Here is a 20,781-nt window from a genome sequence, read left to right as displayed (position 1 = left end):
CAACTAAACTGCAGCGGGCTGGGAGGGCGGGGAGCGCCGGGAAGAGGAGCCGGCCCGAGCCCGGCGGCGGGGCAGGGGCGGCGGGCGGGCGACGGGAGGCAGCGCCGCTCCGCTCCGCACCCGCGTGCGGACACACTGACGGCGGCAGGAGGCGGGCGGCGCGCAGGACACGGCCACGGGGGATTTCGCCGCCCCGAGCCCCGCTGTAGCTTTAACGCCGGGAGACGGATGGAGACGGCAGGGCGGCTATTGGCTCCCTCGCAGGGGCTGGGCTTGGAGGGCGGCTGGGGGAGGCACGGCCGGGGGGGGCCGAGGGACCCGGCACCGCAGCGCGGCCGGCGGCACCGCGCAGCTCCGGCCCGGCACGGCTGCGCTGCGCCGGGACGGGACGGGAAGGGGCGTCCCGGTCCGGGGCCGGAGGAGTCGGGGCGCCGCGGGGCTCAGTGCGGGCCGGCAGCCGGGCTGCCCCTGGCCCGGCGGCGCGGGTGACACGGGTGACACGGGAGCGCAGCTCCGGCTCGGTCCCGCCGCGGGAGCGGTCGCAGCGGCAGCGCACGCGCCCCTTCCCTCTTCCCCACCGGTCTGTCAGTCGGGGACAGCGGCTGCGGAGTTCAGGGTTGTGCAAAAACTTGAGGTAAAGGGTGTCCCGTGGACTATTTACACGGGCGTGCCGGCGGGCGCGGCAGCCCACATGCTCAGCACAGGGCACCAGCGTGCCACTGGAACATGCGTGTCGCAGGCACTGTTACATGCAAACACACGACTCCACAAACACGCACTTCGTGCACATGCACAGACCCGCGTCTCAGCGCGGCACAGCCTAATCGCGGCACTCGGAAATCTGTTTTCCCGTACCTATATCCATTCCCACAAACGTGTGCAGAAGAGCGCCCGAATCCCGTTTCAGAGCAGTGTAATTTAGATATCACTTCAGTGCAGTTTATGAAACCACACTGCAATAAGTCAGTGAGATCAGACATTCAGGATAACAGCACATATTCCCAGGCACAAAAAACATAGCTACAGACCCTCAGAAATCTTCACAAACATCAAAACTGCTGCACACAACTAATTTCGCGAAGGACACATTTTCAAAGCTCTGCATATGTACCGACTGCTGCTAGAGTCCGTGTGCTTTCACAGTTCCTGCACACGTTTTCACGCTCACACAATTGCACTGCATATTTACAGCCAAACACCAACACCTATCTGAAGGTCCCTCTCCATAAAAGCACACGAACCTCTCGGGCACATGCCTACCACACAGTCTTGCACTGAACGCCTGACTCACACAGAACTGCACTAAAGGGTCTGTTTGCCCCTTGCTACCTACTCTCTGCCTCTCAAACTGCACTCACAAACCTCACTTGTGTCTCTCCTATGCTTCTAGTTCATGTTTAGATGTCTGCTGCTCAAATATATAAAAATATCCTTTACAGGTAGACGAAAACCAGAGGTCTTTCTAAAACAAAAATACATACAACTATACCTGGATAAAAGCTTTGTTCTCTTATGCCAGGCAAATAAAATTTTAAAAAGTAGAAATTAGGAGGGTATTTCTAAATATAAAATCCAGAATGTAATTTGAGGCAAAGATGTACAACACCAGGAGAAGCAAAGGGCAGACTAGAGCTTTTTGGATGATGGGGGTAATACAGCATAAAAGAAAATTCAATGTGGCTCAGCTATAAGCAATAAACACAGGATAAATTAGGCTACAACTTTTCATACAATCAGTATTTGTAGAAACTTGAGAATATTCAGAAAAGAGGAATGCCCAAATTCAAAGCCAGTGTAACTACCTTCTCTACCAGAGATCCTAACAAATGCATATAAACTAATGGTGTGCCCCAATGTCTCCCCAGGCCGTGTGAGAACAAGTTCTCTGATTCTGATCACCTATATTTAAAGAATGTCAAGACAGAGATCTTTTATGGTAAAAGGTATACATGAAGACAGGACAGAAAACAGGTTAGTTTTAAAAATGGAGACAGAGAGAAGACGTATCCAGTTTTAAGAGTACAGCAGAATCTGATTACCTGAATGTTGCAGGTGGCACAATTCATATTATACATTTTTCCATGATGCAGAATTAATACAAGTGAAACACATATACATATACCTTTGTACACTTAAGTGATATATCATCAGAGCAGAAACTCTAAGATGCTTTAAATGTTGAAGAGACAAGAGAAAAGCTTTAGCAAGGTATTAGCATTAGGAGGGCCCAAGATTGTAAGGAATCTCACTAACCACATCGGAGGACACCTGACCAGGTAGAGGCAAGGACAAAACCAGCACCGTTGGGTTTCCAACAGAAATCTGAAGCCAGAGAGGACTGACTGGTGACTTAGTTGCCCCATAAAGAAGATTCCTGTTGCACAGTAGCAAGAGAGGCAGGAGGAAGCACACAGGGTCAGAGTCTGGGCAGACTACAGTTCAAGAACAGTCAGGGTGTTTGCAGTGAGCTGATTTTGACAGAAAGCAATTTTCTTCAGAAAGGTGCACCCTGGCTGTATCCTGACTGGGCAAAGATTAGCTCTGGTGTAGGCTCTCAGTGAATGGGAGACCAGAGTGGGAATGGCTTGGCAGGCGGGTTCTGCTCTCCCAATAGCTGATGTTTTAGTTTTGCTCTTTAACTTTTATCCAGGCAGAGGTGAGGCAAGCAGGGAGCCATGAGATTGCCTGGCACAAGGTCCACAGGGCTGAATTAACTGATATAAACAGTACAATAGTGGGTTTGTACTCTGGAAATGGGCTGTTGCTGACAGAGGACTACCTGGGTGAAGTGGGCATTTGCAGAGTGGTGCAGAAATGTAATATTAATCTCTTCTGACCCAGTGCAAATGGACAAATTGAGCTTCCACTGCCTTGAGAGTAAGCTGTGCAGAGGTCTGACCCTTCCTTTCTGAGAAGGATAGAAAGGAACAGTCTGCTGGCTGGGTTTGATCTGCCAACCTGAATTCCCTAAGAAAGAGAACAAGAGTCCTGCAAGCTGATTATGGAACCTCAGAAGGCTTCATCCTTTGCAAACATACAGCTGAGTTCTTCTTACAGCTTTAGCCAATTTCTCTTCCCTCAAAGAATAAAGAAGGAAACACTGATCTCAACATGGCTATCCTTCAGATACAAGTGGTTTTTAAAATAATTCCAGGATGAAGTTAGAAAGGACTTAAGCTGGTAGATCTGGAAGCAAAAGAACTCTGTTAGGGTAAACCCAAGGCAGAACTCCACATGCAACAGAAGCACTAGGCTTGGTTTGTGAGCACAGCCTTTGTTTGCTGCCCTGACCAAATCCTCCCCTGGAATTGCTGCTCTCTCACTGCAAGAGGGGCAGGAAACCATCCTGGCCAACTCAGTCTGTGGCCTCTGAACAGAGCTTACCCACAGGTGCTCTGGTAAGTGCTACCCTTTGGGATGACTTTCATAAGGCAGCCGCTGGCTTTTGAGGTCACCTGTTCTCCTCACACGTTGTCCCAATGCAGAGCAACAATGTTCCATCAATGTTAGCCTTGGACAGATCACAATCAGAGCATTATAGGCTGATGGACTGATAGGCAGTATCAGTTCTTTGAGACATGCAATATGGAAAGAAAAGAAATGAGAGAAGGGAGAAGGGAGAAGGGAGAAGGGAGAAGGGAGAAGGGAAAAGAGAAAAGAGAAAAGAGAAAAGAGAAAAGAGAAAAGAGAAAAGAGAAAAGAGAAAAGAGAAAAGAGAAAAGAGAAAAGAGAAAAGAGAAAAGAGAAAAGAGAAAAGAGAAAAGAGAAAAGAGAAAAGAGAAAAGAATGGAAAAGAATGGAAAAGAATGGAAAAGAATGGAAAAGAATGGAAAAGAATGGAAAAGAATGGAAAAGAATGGAAAAGAATGGAAAAGAATGGAAAAGAATGGAAAAGAATGGAAAAGAATGGAAAAGAATGGAAAAGAATGGAAAAGAATTATGAGATATGTCTCTAATTTTCCTGGCTCTTCCAAGATATAATGGATAGAGACTTTATTTGAAGACTTTTCCCCAGCCTTTAATGACCAATCTGGTTTTGATAAACTATTTTTTTACTTTTTAAAAAAACTTTTATCATGGAATAAAGATCAACTTTCCAGCAAGTTGACTGATTGATTGACAGAAATTTCATTTGGTCTAATATAGGAGCAACCTGGAAATCATGCCAAACAAACTTGATTTTACTTGTTGATAAGCTTCCTTTTTTTTTTTTTTTTTTTTTTTTTTTGACTAAGGAAAATGCAGAAGAGGAAGAAATCTAGTTACTTTCAGAGTTTGGGATGGATTTTTTCCCTTTTGTGAAGGCTCTATTATTGTATTTTCACAAGTGAGTGAAATGCTGTCTGTACAGGGCAAAAAAGATAATAATTAGGAGACCTAAACTGGGCAGAGCAGTTTTGTGTACACAATTTTTAATCTTGTCTGCTGGGAAAAGAGGAGTTTGATGACAAGAAATCTTTCCCAGCCTCTGTCTCATTTAAGTTACAGAGGGGTCATTGGGTTGAATTCCGAAGACAAGCCTTTCACACCTTTGAGGGCAATAGAACTGCCTGACTTCACACAAGTCACTGTGTTGCATGCCGTGATCCCTCTGCTTTGCAGGGCTAGTAGCCCTAGAGAGAAACTGAGGTACTCTGAACACAGGTCCCTGATGCCTGGTAGGCTTTTTACAGACCAGTCTTCTTTATTTTGGGCTCTATTCTGTTTTCTCTTACTACACCCAAACACAACAGTTTGTTCTCCCCACCAAAAGCAATGTCTTCTTTTCTACCAAACTCCAATAGATTTTTTTTTCCCAAAAAATCATATTGGCCTTGCAAACAATAAGCTTCCATCTAAAGGTATAATGATGAAGCTCAACATCTATTTAAACAGAGAATAGTTTTCACATTGGGATTTTTCAAACAATGAACACCCATCTGAACATCCTTAGATATACTTCAAACATTACCTAGTCATTAGAATGTGTTATAATTCACAACTTATAGACTGTCAAATCCTACCATAAAGAGGTTATGTGGCTTGCCCCAGATCAGTCTGAGCAGATCTGTAGCACAAGAGTCTGAATACAAGTGTCTTAACCCTTACTGTCATGCTTTAAATGAGGATTCTCTGTCCCAAAACTGTGACCTTTCCTTAAGTTCTGTGCTTGGATACAATGACGTTAGGAGCCTTGAGGTAGGACAAACATAGTCTCTACATTGCTGATGAAAAGTCAAGGCTTTCTTTTAATAACCTTTTCTTTTGTTTTGTGGTTTTTTTGTGTAGGGCCAATGCTGTTTTGTGTGGTTTTATACTCATTTTTGTCTTTGCAGTGTTAATAGCAGGACTCAGTTCTAGAGCAGACCATGTTCCTGCTTACATCATAAATGAAAGTTCACTGCAGAGACACACATGCACAAAGACAAAGGAAATCTAACTTTTGTAAAATTAGGGCATCAGAGTAAGAGCCAGAGTATTTTACCAATTGGGAAAGAATAAAGGCAATCAGAAGAGAGACATTTTGTTCCAGATTATGGAAGAACTTGTAATAAGAAACATATAGAGATGCAGGGGAGGAAATTATATAGCTGGGATTATGTCTTCTGCTCTTTCTTGCCTCATCAGTTAGCTGAGGTATTTGATAAGAACTTCTATCCTACTTGCCCAGAAATATAGCAGTGTATCTTTCTTTCATGTTTTGGCAACCTACCCCTTAGTCAGTCTTTGCCTAACTCTTGTTTAGCTAAGTGGACAGAAACCATCCTCAGAAAAGATAGGTACTTAGAGAGGTAGGTTGATCTTGTAGGCTTAGAAGACTTCAATGAAGAGCTGTGATCCAGCTCTAGATTTGGATCTGATAGTGATTTTTTTTCTGTGATGTAATACACTAACCCTCAGCTGGGCTACTCTGGTGAAGGAGAACATGGCCAGGACCTTGACTGGAAAGTGATCTTTATTCACACTCACAGCTACACAATTTCTAGCACAGTAACTGCTATTTCCTATACTCTTTCAGTTGCAGCAAAGCAGAAATTAATCCTTCCCCATCCATGATCCTAGGTATCCAGAGGGCAGCAACTGGGCTATTTGCTCAGCTACTGGGAGGAAGGAGAGAACACAAGGCATCAAAGAATCTTTACCTCTGCTTAGCTGTTGGAAATCCTCCATCACAAGCATGGCCTTCCTAGTATGGCAGTTCATCCTGTCAGATGGGACATAAAGTCAAACAGCATCTTTTCAACTTTAGCTGTCCTAAAATAACACTAGCTTCAAATACACCAACTTCAAGTCCTGTATTGCAAAAGGCCAAGGAGGATGGTCAGTAGAACAGGGGGTGCTTGTTCATTCCTCTGATTTGGGGAGATGATTAGCTGGTTCCCTCTCCAAGCCCATGCACTCCAAGCCCATCCATTCTAATCACCCTAGGACCCTAATTTTCACAGTATAAGCTTACTCACTGAACTGGTCGAAAGAAATATCTTCTTGTCAGGAGAAATAACAGTTGCTTACTCTTATGCTGCATGTCAAAAATGAAAACACTTTTGGTGTGTGCATTGATAATGTCAAGTGTCTCAACCCAGAAATGGAGTGGGACTTAAAGAACCAAAACGCTTCAGAGTTACTACTGTTAAGGAAGTATGCTTGCTGAGGGTTAGCCCGTGAGGGTGAAGGTTTCCAAGTCTGTGATGGAAACACATACAAGATATTATTATTTCCCAGCAACAGCAATAAGGTGGCTGCAGTTTGAATATTATGATATGACAAAAAAACTGGGTAAGTGTGAAGGTTCCTCTTCTCTGGGTTCTCTGGGTAGGCAACAGAGTTCTTTTAGAAAATGAGGTAGGCAGTTAAAAAGAAGAAAAGCAGTGAAAGGACTTTTCTTCCCAGGGTGTAAGGGATGAAGAAAGCAAGGATTAAAGACCTTCCTTTCCCTGCAGGAACCTCCATCGGTCCTCATCTGGGCACAGTTGATAGAAGACTATTGACTTCACCAGGTCAGCCAGGCCAAATACAGAGGAGCTCACCAACAGTGGATCTATACAAAAGTATTTAACAGTGAGATGAACCTGAAGGTCCCAAGTGACATTAGCAAACTTGATATAGTTTCTGTCTGGAAAAAGCAGAGATATCAGATGATCAGGACTGCTCTTCTGGTCACGTTCTCCAGCCTCAGAATACTCCAGTTCCTAATAGTAATGGACTACAGGTTTTGGCTAGAACTACGTATGACGGGTCAGCTTCACTCTGATATGCTGTATCAGCAGCACAACAACCTCAACTCTCCTCTGCTCTGAATCTCCAAACAGCTCAGTTAAGTACATGACCTTTTTTAAGATTTATTCTGTACTAACTTGAGTGTTTGAAGAACAATGCAGATTTTTTTCACAGCTCCCTCTTGAGTTTATGTATTACTTGAATAACATTTATTTCACTTGTTGGACAAGAGAAAATTGCTGTGACAGATTATTTAATTAGACAACTTTGCCAACAAATCCCATCCCAAGCTTCTTAACATACTTTTAACTTTTGAGTACCATCGTGAGATACATGTCTGCATCACATTCAGATACCTTCAAGTAAAACGCATTAGGAAATCACTGTCCTACAAGTCATTAACATTCAAACACTGTGCCTACACATCATGAATGATGAAGTTTTTGCTGCACATTTACGAAAAATAAAGAGAAAAAATAACAAGAAAAATAATCCTTGCTTATACCACAAAATATCACAGGCAGGGCAACTCAAGACTATATAAACATGTTTGCTTTAGCAACACAATATATGAACTTACAGTGTCAAGACTGCAGCCAGTCATGAAGAGACAGATGCTGGTTACCAGAAAAAAAGCTCTTCCATGCAAAGGAAAGGAGAAATTTCACCAGCTCAGTTCTAATTCTGTTGTGCAGCTCTATGTATTCCAAAAGACAGCGATCTCTCTCATGTGTTACAGTGCAGATACTGTAACACGATGTATCAAACAAGGAGGGCTGTGGAAAAGAAATATATATGGACCAATTCTTGGTAGATGTTTCAGAGATGTTTATTTCTCCAGCCGCATGGCCGGGGCTCTGCCCAGGAACTGTTCCAGTCACGGGACCCGAGGGTCCTTCTGCCCGCGCAGGGAACACAAACCAACCCATGGGAACGAGGCTGAGCAGGGACAGGGAAACCCCGTGCCTGTGCCCTCAGGGCCCCTCTGCCAGGGCTGCACGGCAGGGGAGGGACCCCAACACCTCACCTGTTTTATTTTAATAAAAGGAGAATGAAAACAACTGGATAAACATAACAAGAACAGTTTTAAAACAAAATAAGCCACCCTCCTGAGTCTTTAAATGTCCAAACAGATTCTCTGGAACATCTTAAGGCTGACAGAAGGGAGACAGGACTCTCTGAGCATGCTTTGTGGGGAAACTGAGGCAGGAGAGGGTTTAATTTCTTCCCTCCCCCTTTTCATCCCCCACTTGGCATTGGAAAGGGATTTTTGGGGAAACAATTGGCAAAGGTATGGTTTTGTGAGGGAAACCATGGATGAAAAAATGGATTGGGAATACACTCTGGGTAATAGGATATAGGATAAAAGGGAAAGGTGATATTAGGAAAGGGAGACTGTAGGGGGGGCTTATAATGGAGATACTGTCTAACATGACTACGATTTTTAGCATATATACTGCCTTTTACAGAAACACCATCAGGCCCAGTGACCTCTGATGCTCATAACCCTTTTCTACCTTGTACAATTTTGAATTCCACCACTTCTCCATCTCCCAAGCTTGGGATGCATTTTTCAGGGTTATTCTTTTTAATAGCAGTTCTATGAATGAATATGTCTTGCTGGTCTCATTATAAAACCATAATTTTGTTTAACATTATACCATTTTACTATTCCTAAAACCTTAGCTATGGTGATCTTTCCCTTTTTCTGAGTGGCTGATGTTTTCTGTCTCGCTCCATTTTTGCTTTCTCTTTTGCTTTCAGTCGCTCCCATGTTGGAATTGCCAGGACTGCTGGTGCTGCCAGGGCCATCAGGGCTGCTCGTGCCTGCGCGCTCTTCCCGGGGCTGCATTCGGGGCTGCGCAGGCCAGGCCGGGCCACTCAGTTCTCTGTGTGTCGCCGCTTCCAGGCACTGCACCCACATCTCGGCCGGGCCCCCGAGTGATGACACCCCCGCGCCCTGCTCCAGCGCGTTTCGGCTGGGCGCAGCTCTGCTCCACCATCACCGCTGCCAGCTGCTGCCTGCATGCCGCCCCTCTTGGTCGGGTGTTCGCAGGGCTCGCTCCACCATGCCCTGCGCGGGGCTGGGCGAGCACCGCCGGGTCTCACTGCTCCCACTGCGCACGGGAACTGCCTCGCTGCTGCTCGGAGAGGGCTCGGTCCACGTGGCCTGGATCGCACAGTCCCTGCGCCAGGCTTCCCTTCGCCAGGACACAGCTGACATTGCTCAACAGTCTCAGTAATTAAATAATATTCACAAAAATATTCTTCTATCAACATATACTTTGACTCAGAAATTAACTGTGTCCAAACGGTGTTCCAAAAGTCTTTGGTAAGAATTAAATCCCAAGAAACACAGAAAAAGTTCTTAAACAACCATGCCAGGAAGTGTTTCAGTTCCTTTTGAGCTTGAATTAAGCTAAAATTTACAAATCGTTGTTCAAGAATCTTTTCAAGTTTAAGATAAATGTCCATATGCGGCTCTGAGAGCCAAGAGTCTTTCCATAGTTCCTCCATAGTTTAGATAGAGAATAGCAAAACAAAAACAACAAGAGGAATCCAAAGTTTCTTTACTCACACATCAGTCGCTTAGGGATCGGGGATCATCCTGCCCGCATTATCACCATTATGTGCAGATACTGTAACATGATGTATCAAACAAGGAGGGCCATGGAAAAGAAATATATATGCACCGATTCTTGATAGCTGTTTCAGAGATGTTTATTTCTCCAGCCGCATGGACGGAGCTCTGCCGAGGAACTCCTCAATCACGGGACCCGAGGGTCCCTGCCCGTGCAGGGGAACACAAAACAACCAATGGGAACAAGGCTGAGCAGGGGCAGGGAAACCCCGTGCCTCCCCCAGGGCCCCCCTCCCAGGACCACATGGCAGGGGGAAGGGACCCCGACGTGGAAGTACAAGCCCCTGGATGTCTTTGAAAAGGTCTTATTGAATGAGTTACAAGTCTTAAAATTTCTCAGAGATCCCAGCACAGAGGAAGTTGTGGGCAGCAGTAAAGTCTTCTCCTGATAGACTTGAACATGTGTCACTGTATTTCAGCAAAAATGCCTTCATCCTTCAAAGTCATGTGTTGCCAGCTTCACCGTTCCCATGGCAGCAGTAGAAAGGATTACTTTTCAGTATCATTGTTAAGGCAAACTCAAATCTCAGTCCCACGCAGTTGGAGGGTGACTTTGGTGCTGCAGCCTCCTAGCAACAGGTCCCCTTGGTCTCCACATAGCTTACAAAAGAAAATCCAGTATTGTTTTTTTTGCTAATCTCTTGAACACCTTTATTTTAGTGGTGATGAAAGACTACCAGTGCCTCCCCTCTCTGTACCTCTGTTGAACATAGCCATCTTCTACTAAACATTTCCAGTCAGCTGAACTCAGTAGTACTCAACTCATCTTTTAGACCTTGCCCCTCAACATCTCAACATTTGGCAGTATTTCATAACTACTGCAGTCAGCAACCCAGTTAAGGGTAGGCTTTTGTGGCATAACTTCCAGAAGTTGTTGCTACCAGGTTTGTCCTGGGAGCCCTACAGTCTGGGGACAGCAATTCTCCTTGTTAAACCCATTGCTTTTCCAGAGTACCAAGAAGTGAGACAGAAACAGGACAGAAGGAAATTGGGAAAGAAAGACTGTCACTGCTTCAGATACAGAGGTCCTTCTAACGACCAATGATGTAGCACCCAGAGGGCCCTGCCTTGCTAATGAGGTAGAAGGTACCAGACAACAGTACCGCCTTGAGATGCTGCTTTGTTTCTAGGCTCATTTCATGAGGATACTCATTAAAGTGACTGGTCAAGGGGGATGGTTAACACCAACAAAAAACATAAGTCATTACCCATCAACCATCTGGGCTGAATCAGCCCATTTGGCATTGTAACCATAGGCAGGGCAGCTGCATTCCACCCAGACAGACTAGTGCTTCTTCCAAAGGTACTGTAGGGATGAGTCATCAGCCTGCAACACAACACAAGGCTCTGCTAGTACATATCCCACGGGATACCTGACCAGCACTGTAAGGATGTTCAGAACATGCCTTGCATGTCCTACTGCCAGGCTGGTAGGTTCTGCTGGTAGAGGTAGTGCTGATACTTCTCTATAGACAAACCTAGATGACACCCATCAGAGGAGCAATAAATATCTCCAAGGGTTGCATTAGGATACTGTCTTGGGGTGACTCTATGATGTGTATCCCCTGTTGCTGCTCTATGCCCAGAAATTAATTTTGTGCCTTTCTGCGCCTTTAAAGTGAGCCCAAGAGGGGGGAGAGAAAAAAACACCAAGTGAACTTTTCAAAGCTTGTTCAAGGACACAGACACACACTCCTCTGCGTTCTGCTCCTGCTGCAGCAGCAGGAGCAGAGGAAGCACCCTTCTTGCTTTTCAGACAGCTTTCGGCTCCTTTTCTCCGGAGGGAGATGGAGAGTTGAACTTTGTTTTCCTAGGACTTCAGTTTTTCTGTTCTTGTCTTTTGGACTGTTTCAACATCAGAACACATCGAGAGAAATTTCCACCGAGGCCCCGGAGGTGGGCCCATGACCCAGCTCCGAGGAGGAGGAGAGAGATCACATCTACAGAAGGACTCTGAAATCTTCCCAGGTTTCTCTCCATGGCGAGAGGTTTTATTATTTAGCATTATTATCCTTTTCCTGTGTGTTTGTTAAATAAATAGTTTTTATCTCTTTCACTTTCCTCTGAGGAAAATGTCTTTTTCCCGAACCTGGTGGGAGAGGGATGGTTGTAACCTGCCTTCTATCAGACGATAATTTCCTCCAAATTTGTCCAAACCGACACAGATACAAACCAAGAACATTTAGATTTGACTATCCACTTGCTATTTAAGGAGCACTTTTTCTTTAATCTACTACAGTTCATATATACAAAGTACAAAAGAAACAATATAAGGTCTAAATATTTATCAAGCTGTCAAATGCCCATTAGTGAAATGCTGTAAGTCAGCTGAACTGAAAAGTGAGAGCCTACACTCCTAACTTATGTACCCAGAGTTTTACCTACACGCTGTGGAGCAAAGGGTAAGCACTCAGATGTCTCAGTGATTAGCTCTCCCAACAGCAAAATACATCCCAAAAATGTAGTGTCTTAGAGTAGTGTAAGAGTTATTAAGTGTTTGTAGGATGTCCATGAGCATCACATGTATCCAGTGCTCTCAAGCAAGGGTCAGTGCTATCTGCAATACTCACAGAGGTGTCCTGCAGAGATTTGTCAAAATAAGATGTGGGGTAGCCTGGGAGAACCGGAGAACTGTGGCTTCACTGGCACTACTGTACTATTTCACCCAGCCAAAACTCTTGACACTACATAAATATCCCCCAAACCCCTCTCTCTAAAAGAAGAAATTGTTCCTCTAAAACTAGTATGAGAAGCTGGGTCATCAGATGAGGGCAAAATTGGTTTAAAAGCCATTAAGAAGAAAGCAACCTAGGCATTCAGGAGCAATCACAGCTGCTTGGGCTGATCAGGAGAGACAGAGGGAATTATTTATTTATGGACTTCCTGCTCTCCCTGAGCGGATGTCTCCACTGGGGTAGCTTTAAGAGGAGTGGGGAGCAGGAGGCAGGTGCTGCTTGGAATCCTCCAGAGATTTTCCTGGTCTGGGCCTCAGGAGAGTTGAACACAGTTCATGCTCAAAGCATCCTGGAGCCATCAACTTATCTTTCTCAAAGCAAGAAAGGCAAGCAAGAGCATCACACAGATCTCTGCTGGGATGAAGCACATGGAGAGCCCCAGGCACCCAGACTGCCATGCAAGCTTTGCACAGCTTTCAGCAAGATCCCTTTAGAGCAATAGTGCTTGAGTACACAGCCATTTCTAGCTTCTCGTGGTTCAGCTGCTTCCCTTTAAACACAGATCAAGTGTCTCTAGGGACCCAGCAAGCATTTAACAGACCTGCCTGATGGAAGGACCTCCAATGAGAAAACCAAGACCTGAAACTCCCACTAGACATCCTCAATTCAATCCACATCTGAGAAAGCAACCCTGAAGTTACATGCAACCAGATCCTAACTGCACAGAAAGCACGTCAATCTAGTCTGTATCCACAGCTCACCTAAATATTTTACACTTAAGGGGAAGGAAAGACTAGCAGAGTAAACATGAAGAAATATGTGAATTGAAAAGGTCAGCATAGAAATACAGAATTATTGATATGTTATCAAGAATCCTTTTGCAAGATACAGTACTGTCTTTCTCAATGCGATTTCTTACTGTTTCCTAAAAATGAAGGATGAGGAGGAGTTATTCCCTAAAATCACAGTTGATAGTCTTCTCTCAGTTGTTCACTAAAAGAACACCCTTCAGTATTCAGAGTTGACCCTTCGTAAGTAACTAAAAAAATCTGTAGAGACAGACAAGCAGATCTGCCCAGTCAGCCAGATCTGGCAACTATCTTCTTGTTCTGGCTTTGGTCAGAGGACAAGAGAGGGGTACAAGGGCATGGAAACTATCAACCTCTACCAGAATTTTTCACTAGAAGATGTTGCAGAAGAGTAGTGTTACAAGAGGGTCACTGATGGGGACTGAACAGATTATGTGAGTGGTGTAGCCTGCACCGTATCAGTTCATGTCTGTCTGCAATTCATTACCGATCAAATGTCAGAGATTGAGATGAAAAGGGCAGGAGCAGATGGCAAACTACTGCTTTAGACACATCTCATCCAACTATCCCAGTTTATTTCTGCTCCGCCTCTGCTAGTATATCTTACATTACTCCACAGCAATAATGTTCTTCCTTAACTCTGCTCTCAAATCAGTACATTGTTTTGTACCATTAAAGCTGCTGCAAAGGCAGTTGTGGTAGCAAAATAACTCATTAAGCATAAAATGCTTTGAGAAACCTTTGAATAGGAAAGGACTGAAGAACAAGAGAGTATCATCTTCATCAAGATCGGTGATCCAAGACAACCTCAATATCAAAAAGGCACAAAATCTAACCATGAGGGTGTTTTAGCAAGTCCTAACTCAGCCTGCCTCCTCCCCAGTCTGCTCCTCCCCACACATAAAGGGATTTCTGCTACTTGTAAATATATAAAACCAAATTTGTTCTCCCAGTTTGTATTCCTCCAAACAAAGGGCAGTAAAAAAGGGATCCATTTTCCATTCAATAAAATGGGTCTTATTTGGCCTCTCAAAGGAAAATTCTTTTGCTGCCCATTCAGAGACAGATTACGTTTTTAGAGTTGTGTAACCTTTGTCTCCCACTCTGGGAAGTGCATCATTAAGCACTGACAGCTACACAGCCCTGAGAGGGGACTGCTCCAGAGATGGCAGCATCCCCCAGGGAGCTAGAACCAGCAAGCCAGGGATCTTCGGGGAGCTGTTCTGCTTTGACCATTGACTTGTGGCTTTACAGGGCCAAACCAAATACACTGCTAGTCCATAAGTGCTGGGGTTATTCATTTGTGTGCCTTAACATACATTGTTTGGGGAATTCAATTTATCTCTTACTTTGCTAAATACAACTTTAGGTTCTAAAATCCTGCAGAGTATGTAGTATCCTTTGCCCCTTCATGCTCATTTGCCTTTTTTATTTCCCTTCCAACTTGCTAAAAGAAAAAAAAAAAATCCATTTTGATTTTGTTCCTGGCCACTTGACCTTGCATTCAGAGTGTGGCACACCAACTTCCCCTGCCACAATGGTCAGGTTACAAAACCAAAATAAGAACATTTGCCTCCCTGCTGCTGGGTGCAGGCAGCCCGTGATGGTATTAGTGGTGCCCAGTGTTCACCTCCTCTCCTTGCAGGCTTTCTTTGCATGAGAATGTTACCACAGTATAATTCAAGGGCCAATTTGAAATAGATTAACTTAAGCAGGTGCAAGAGGCTCTCATTACTATTGAAACTTAATCTGTTTAGACAACTAATGAGCAAAAATGAAGCATCCTCAAACTGGCAGGAGAGCATCCACAATTTGGATTTTCAGTAGTTTAAAAGGATTGTTACAAAATCGATGCAATTTAAAGTGTACATCTTACTTGTGTAGAAATAGTCTTTTCTGAACTGAGGAAACAACAGCACTAGTGGAATAAATAACTGCCTGTGCAAGGGTGCTACACCCATTAATGACTACTACAAAGCAACAAGGAGAAGTGGCTGAGGAGGTAAGGTCTCTTACTTGCACACAGCCCGTTAGGAAATACTGCATGCAAATTGACTGTCTAGAAGCATGCAAGAAAGGGCATCCAGAAGTGACAGCCAGGTAACAAAAGTTTCAGACACATCCCAATATATTCAGGATCCTCCCTTGCCTGGGAAACACGAGAGGAAAAGAAAAATAAAACACATGTGGGTGCTTCTTCAGAATGTTTGCTGCTGCTTGTCCAGCACATGCATTACACGGGGGTGCAGATGTTGCAGCCAGCAGAGGATGCAGATTAGTCCTTGTAAAGTGAGCCCTGCATCTTGCAGCACTCCTGCCCTACGTCCCTGCCATCCAGGGCAGCCCACAGAGCCCTGCTATGAAGAAAAACCTCTCAGAAGATGCAACAACCTTTGTGAGAGGCTGGGGCCAGAATCCACTCCTGTCGAACAGCTCTCCGGACCAGGATGTGACTGCGGCTGGCGAAACATGTTAGCTAATGAAGATTGAGGCAGGCAGGCAGAGACGATCCCTTCAGCCTGTTAATCCACTTATGGAAGGCGAAGGGAAACCTGAGCTGAATTCCTCTGCTCTCTGCAAGGGACTGTACTGTACTGGCCTTAGCACCCTAGGCAAAGCAAATCCAGCCAGAGATGGACCAGGGAAAGCTCTGAGTGCAAGACTAGTGCTTTTGGGAGACAGGAGCAAGAGCCGAGGCAGGAAACCGCAGTCGCTAGGGAGAGAGACGGGGCAGGATTTTGTGTCCACTGGGACCTAATGAAGTAAATTGAGCTTTACTTGCCCTCTCGCTGGGAGAAAGCAAGAAGGACATGTGAGCTTTTACACCACAGCAGGTCAGGGAGAACGAACACACCTTAAATGCTTTTCACGGGGCCAAAAAGGTTCCCAAGAATCAGATCCCTGGATTAGCAAGTCGGAGTGAATATTTGTGCCCAAATACCCTTCCCAACAGTGTCAGTACTCCAGCATTGCCTCCTGTTCCCCTTAATTGGCGTCTTTTAGGGCTGATGGGTGCCAATCCCAGGAAATGTCAGATTATCCTTAAACCACCAGAGGGTGCTCCCCATCTCAAAGACAGCGTCAATGTCACAGATACACCCAGACAGCCAGAGGAGCCCTGATTTCCAGCAGTCGTGGAATCCAAGCGAGGGAAAAATTAGAAAATTAATAATAAATAACAATTAGCGATTCTGATCCTTTGCCTCACTTCTGTTTTCCCATCCCTCCTGGCCAGGCAAGCTAAGGCCCCCTGTCCCATTTGTCCTCTGTGTCCTGCTCAGTCAGGTGATTTTCCTCACACTGAAGATTAAATCACTTTTATTCATTCCTCCTGGATCATGGATCCAGAGCAGGAAATAAACACTTTCTGCTTGGCAGGTCTGTTCGAGTGAGACTCCAACTTGCCTGCCTCTGAGCAAGGTTAGGGTCATACCCTCTGGTCAGATGCAGTTTTTGCAAATGAAGGCCTGGCCTTATGCCTGCACTGCCACAAAGGTGTGGAGGCCACTAGCCCTTGTGTTCAGGTTCATTTACCCCACTCTGTCCTAAACTGGTTTTCCAGAGAGCAGAGTGCCTGTTGTGCAGGGATGCTTCAGGATGGTGTTTTGAAACATCAGTTTGGGGGCACTAACACTACCTAACTCTGTAAATAAGACACCTGTAGGGAAAGACTGTTCACTTTGGTAATTCAGTGGCCCACAGCCTCCCTTCCTTCTCTCACTGAAGGGAAGCAGAGGCGTGTGTCTGTGGTTGTACACTAAGGAGTTGTTCACCTGGCAGCACACCACCCTGTGCCTCAGCTTCCTGCCTGCATAGGTTAGAAGTAATACCCAAGAGTTGTATCATATGTTGAGAACAGTGCAGTTAGGATGAAATCATAATGGTTTTATTCCACCCTGAGATTCAGAAGAGAGCTTAAAGCATGCCAAGTAAGATCAGACACCTATGCAAAACAGACTAGCTCTGCTGACATGTCTGGCATAACATCTGTTTGTCCTAGCCCCAGCTTACTTTGATAGTCCAGGTTTGTATATCCCATGGGGAAACCAGCTCTCACTGATGGCTCCCACCCAGCACATGTGCTGTCTCTTGCTTTCTGACCCTTACAAGAACAGATTGTTATATTTTTTAATTGTCCTTTCCTTTCCTTTTGCCACTAATGCCAGACCCTGCCTAAGGGGATTTTTTTGAGAGTTCCTGCGCGTGGGTGCCCTGGCATCACTTTTTCTTATGTCCTCTTTAAACCACACAATACATTTATCTGATGAAACTGTTAAAACTGAGCAGTTAAGCCACTGTAAAGTGCACTCATTCAGTCTCTTACACAGGTTAACATATGTTTGATAGGTTTGGCTTACTTAATTTCCTGAATGAACCATTTTCTGCAGCACATGTGAGAATCAGTGCTTTCCAAGTCATCAACTTGGCAATAGTAATACTAGTCAGCCTTGAGAGAAGCATCACATTCTACAGCCTAAACAGGCCAACGAATTCTTCTTCTAGTATTTGAGAGAGTTAATAAGGGGGGGGGGAGGGGGAAAATATGAGAAAAAAAGATTTTATGGCGCATTTCTAAGACGTCTTAGACATCTGCAATAGACAACTCTAATTCCTGCAAACAGGGTGTCAGGGATACATGACACAGGTCTACTTCCTGTAATATTCATAACATTCTCTCCTCAAATTATAGCAAATATCAGACATGCCATGGAAAGGTTAATCAGCATTAGGTTTGTACACTGATCATCCCAACACCATTAGCCTTCTACTTCTCAACTTGATAGAGTTTAACACTTCTGCATTACTATTATAGTCACTACATACTTCATAGAATCAAAGAACAGTTTGGGTTGGAAAGGACTTTGAAGTTCACCTAATTCCAAGCCCCTGCCATGGGCAGGGGCACTTTCCATTAGACCAGGTTGCTCAAAGCCCCATCCAATCGGGCCTCGAACACTTCCAAAGATGAGGCAGCCACAACTTCTCTGGGCAACCTGTTCCAGTGCCTCACCACCCTCACAGTAAAGAATTTCTTCCTAAAATCTATTGTAAACCTACCCTCTTTCAGTTTGAAACCATTCCCCCTTGTCTTATCACTACGTGTCCCTCTTACATTTGCTCCTAAACAAGCACAAAAGTAGCCATCAAAAGTGTGGTTATTTAAAATTATGTACTTTTAATGTTATATTTCTGCATACTTTCAGTAAGGCCTTAAGCTTTGCCGTTCTTCCTACACACGTTTCAGCAAAGACTTCTGAAGAAATTTCATAGCCCTAGTGACACTGTCCTATTGCATATTGCTGCTGGAGGGTTTATTGTTTTAATTACTGTTAGCAGGCTGTTAGTTCTCAAATATCCGAAATTCCTTCACTGTTAAGAACAAGAGCATCTGTCAGTTTTGCTCATGATGGCAAATTACAGGCAGGGTCAGATCTGCCTTTCTCACTCACACAAATCTGCACCTCAGTGGAGATTACAACATATAGAATACATAATATATAAATGAGCAGGTTTTGACTACTGCATTTAGTTGATCTGCAACTACATGAAATGGCAGCACTTAATCCAAATGGAGAGGCTGGAACAAAACCATCCTAAGCTTATAAATCTGCAAAACTTGACAGGACTCATGAAACAAAGACAAAAACTGCATGTTAAATAGAGCAGAATACAAGTGAAGTCAAGAGTTAGGAAATACCACAATTGTGTTTACTTCTGAAAAATACTCTTAACCCTCATGTCGGTATGCATTATTTTAGAGTCCATAATTACAGGATCATATTTTTTTCAGAGTAACCCATCTCAGACTGCACTCAGAAGGGATTTTTCCTATGTAATGAGCAACTGCTTGAGATGCTGGTTTCTGCTCATTGTTCACTGTGTGGCCCCAGGCCTTATTTACTGCACATTATTCAAACCTGGCTCTAGAGATTTATTCATTTCCTTATGTGTTTTTCTATGGGCTTGTCATTACACTGTCCAAGAGCTTCAGTACCCCAAGATCATTTATTTCCACATACCTCTATGAGAGAAGAAGGTATTTTTATTCCCATTTTATGGATGAATGACTGAAGATGGTGTTAAAACATATTTGCTAATTCTGGGTGCCTACTCTGAGACATGAATGGCCTGACTGATCTGTGCTTCTATAGCTTTGGTTCAGTGGATTCTCATTCACTTAATTTGCAGCTGTAAGCACTCAGTGTTTCTGTAAAGTAGGCCCTTTGGGTCCAAAAAGGTCCCCTATAAAATAAGGAACACACAATTAAACAACCACTGGCATAGCAGCTGCTTCAAAAAAACCTGAAAACTATCATATAGCAATGGTCACATACAGAAAAGAAGTCAACTGGCAGGTCAGAATTTCACTGCCTCAGCTATAAAAGCTTCTCTTTCTCTCCTGCAGTCCTTTGTCTCACTCAGTACACACCTGACAAATGAGGCAGGGGTCCTACAGATGGTCTCTTTCACTGTGCAACTCTGATTTACCTCAGAGCAGGTCCATCACATGCAGTGAATGAGGCACGGGTCCTGTGAAGGAAACAGCACACAGGGACGTAGCTAAAACATGAGCTGTACAAGATTCACAGTCAGGTAGACAGAAGTGCTTGAAGAGGATAGCTGGTCTTTCTCCATCTTCCAGTTTTAGCATTAGTACCATTTGACATGCCATTTTTAGAGTTTGTTGTTACTTTTACAGCAAATTCCATAATGAAGCGTTACAATGACCCTTTCGTGGATTATCAGGCCACTACAACCAAGGCAGTAAACGGGCTGCAAAGGTAGCCCATCCTCCTTTGTGAAAATTGTCATGAGGAGCATGAAACACTGGGTGAATTTCAGACACTGGTGAAAGCTGAGAAGTGATTCAGAGGCTCTTCCAACTATTCAATCCAAGTCATGCCTCTCTCCTCTCCAGATCACCCCAGCCCACTTTTGTCTCTTCACTGTCTCTGCCTTCCCACGCTAACCGTTTCCTTTGCCCTCATCTCACCCTTCCAAACACTATTCCCCCACACTCCACAGTCTTAGCTTCTTGTTTGTCAACTGCTTTTAACTACTTGCTTCCCCTACTCTCCTTTCTGCCCAGCCCCCACTTGCCCTGTCTTTCCATTCCTGTTTGGTGGCCCCACTTACTGACACTGGCTGATTTAGAGCTTAGCAAAGAGGAATCTTCTTGTTTTGTTTTTAAATGAAACGAAGGCATAATTCAGGACTTTGTCTTTAGAAAATAAAAATTGCTGGTTTGGATAGAAATTTCCACAAACAAATCAGAGGGTTAGAAATTGTTTATAGCAATGATTAAAGCTTAGCAGTGGTATGAACAACTGAAATGAAACTCTACTGGATGCACGAGTAAAAAAAAAGATGGTGCTACTAGTCTGTTTGCTGTATGTGGAAATGGAAACGAAGACAAAAAATTTAGGAGTTGGTTAAGCAAGAAAGAGTGCTGCTGCCA

At 44.3% G+C, this 20,781-nt stretch overlaps 1 protein-coding gene across 3 annotated transcripts in view; it reads right to left on the bottom strand.

Annotated features, from left to right (window-relative positions):
* Window positions 1-20,781, bottom strand: part of ESRRB (estrogen related receptor beta) — a 143,498-nt gene that overhangs the window by 95,582 nt on the left and 27,135 nt on the right. Inside the window, exon 2 of one of the 3 annotated variants that reach the window (XM_082283814.1) lies at window positions 7,778-7,973. The exons of 1 other annotated variant lie outside the window; for it this stretch is intronic. The gene's annotated coding sequence lies outside the window, so the exon portion shown is untranslated. Of the gene's footprint in view, window positions 1-7,777; window positions 7,974-19,752; window positions 19,807-20,781 lie in introns of those variants that run through there. One more of the 3 variants, XM_082283815.1, reaches the window with a different exon arrangement.

This window comes from Coloeus monedula (assembly GCF_965178545.1).
Source record: "Coloeus monedula genome assembly, chromosome: 6".
In the NCBI taxonomy this organism is placed as follows: Eukaryota; Metazoa; Chordata; class Aves; order Passeriformes; family Corvidae; genus Coloeus; species Coloeus monedula.
This window is presented reverse-complemented; position numbering and strand designations above follow the sequence as displayed.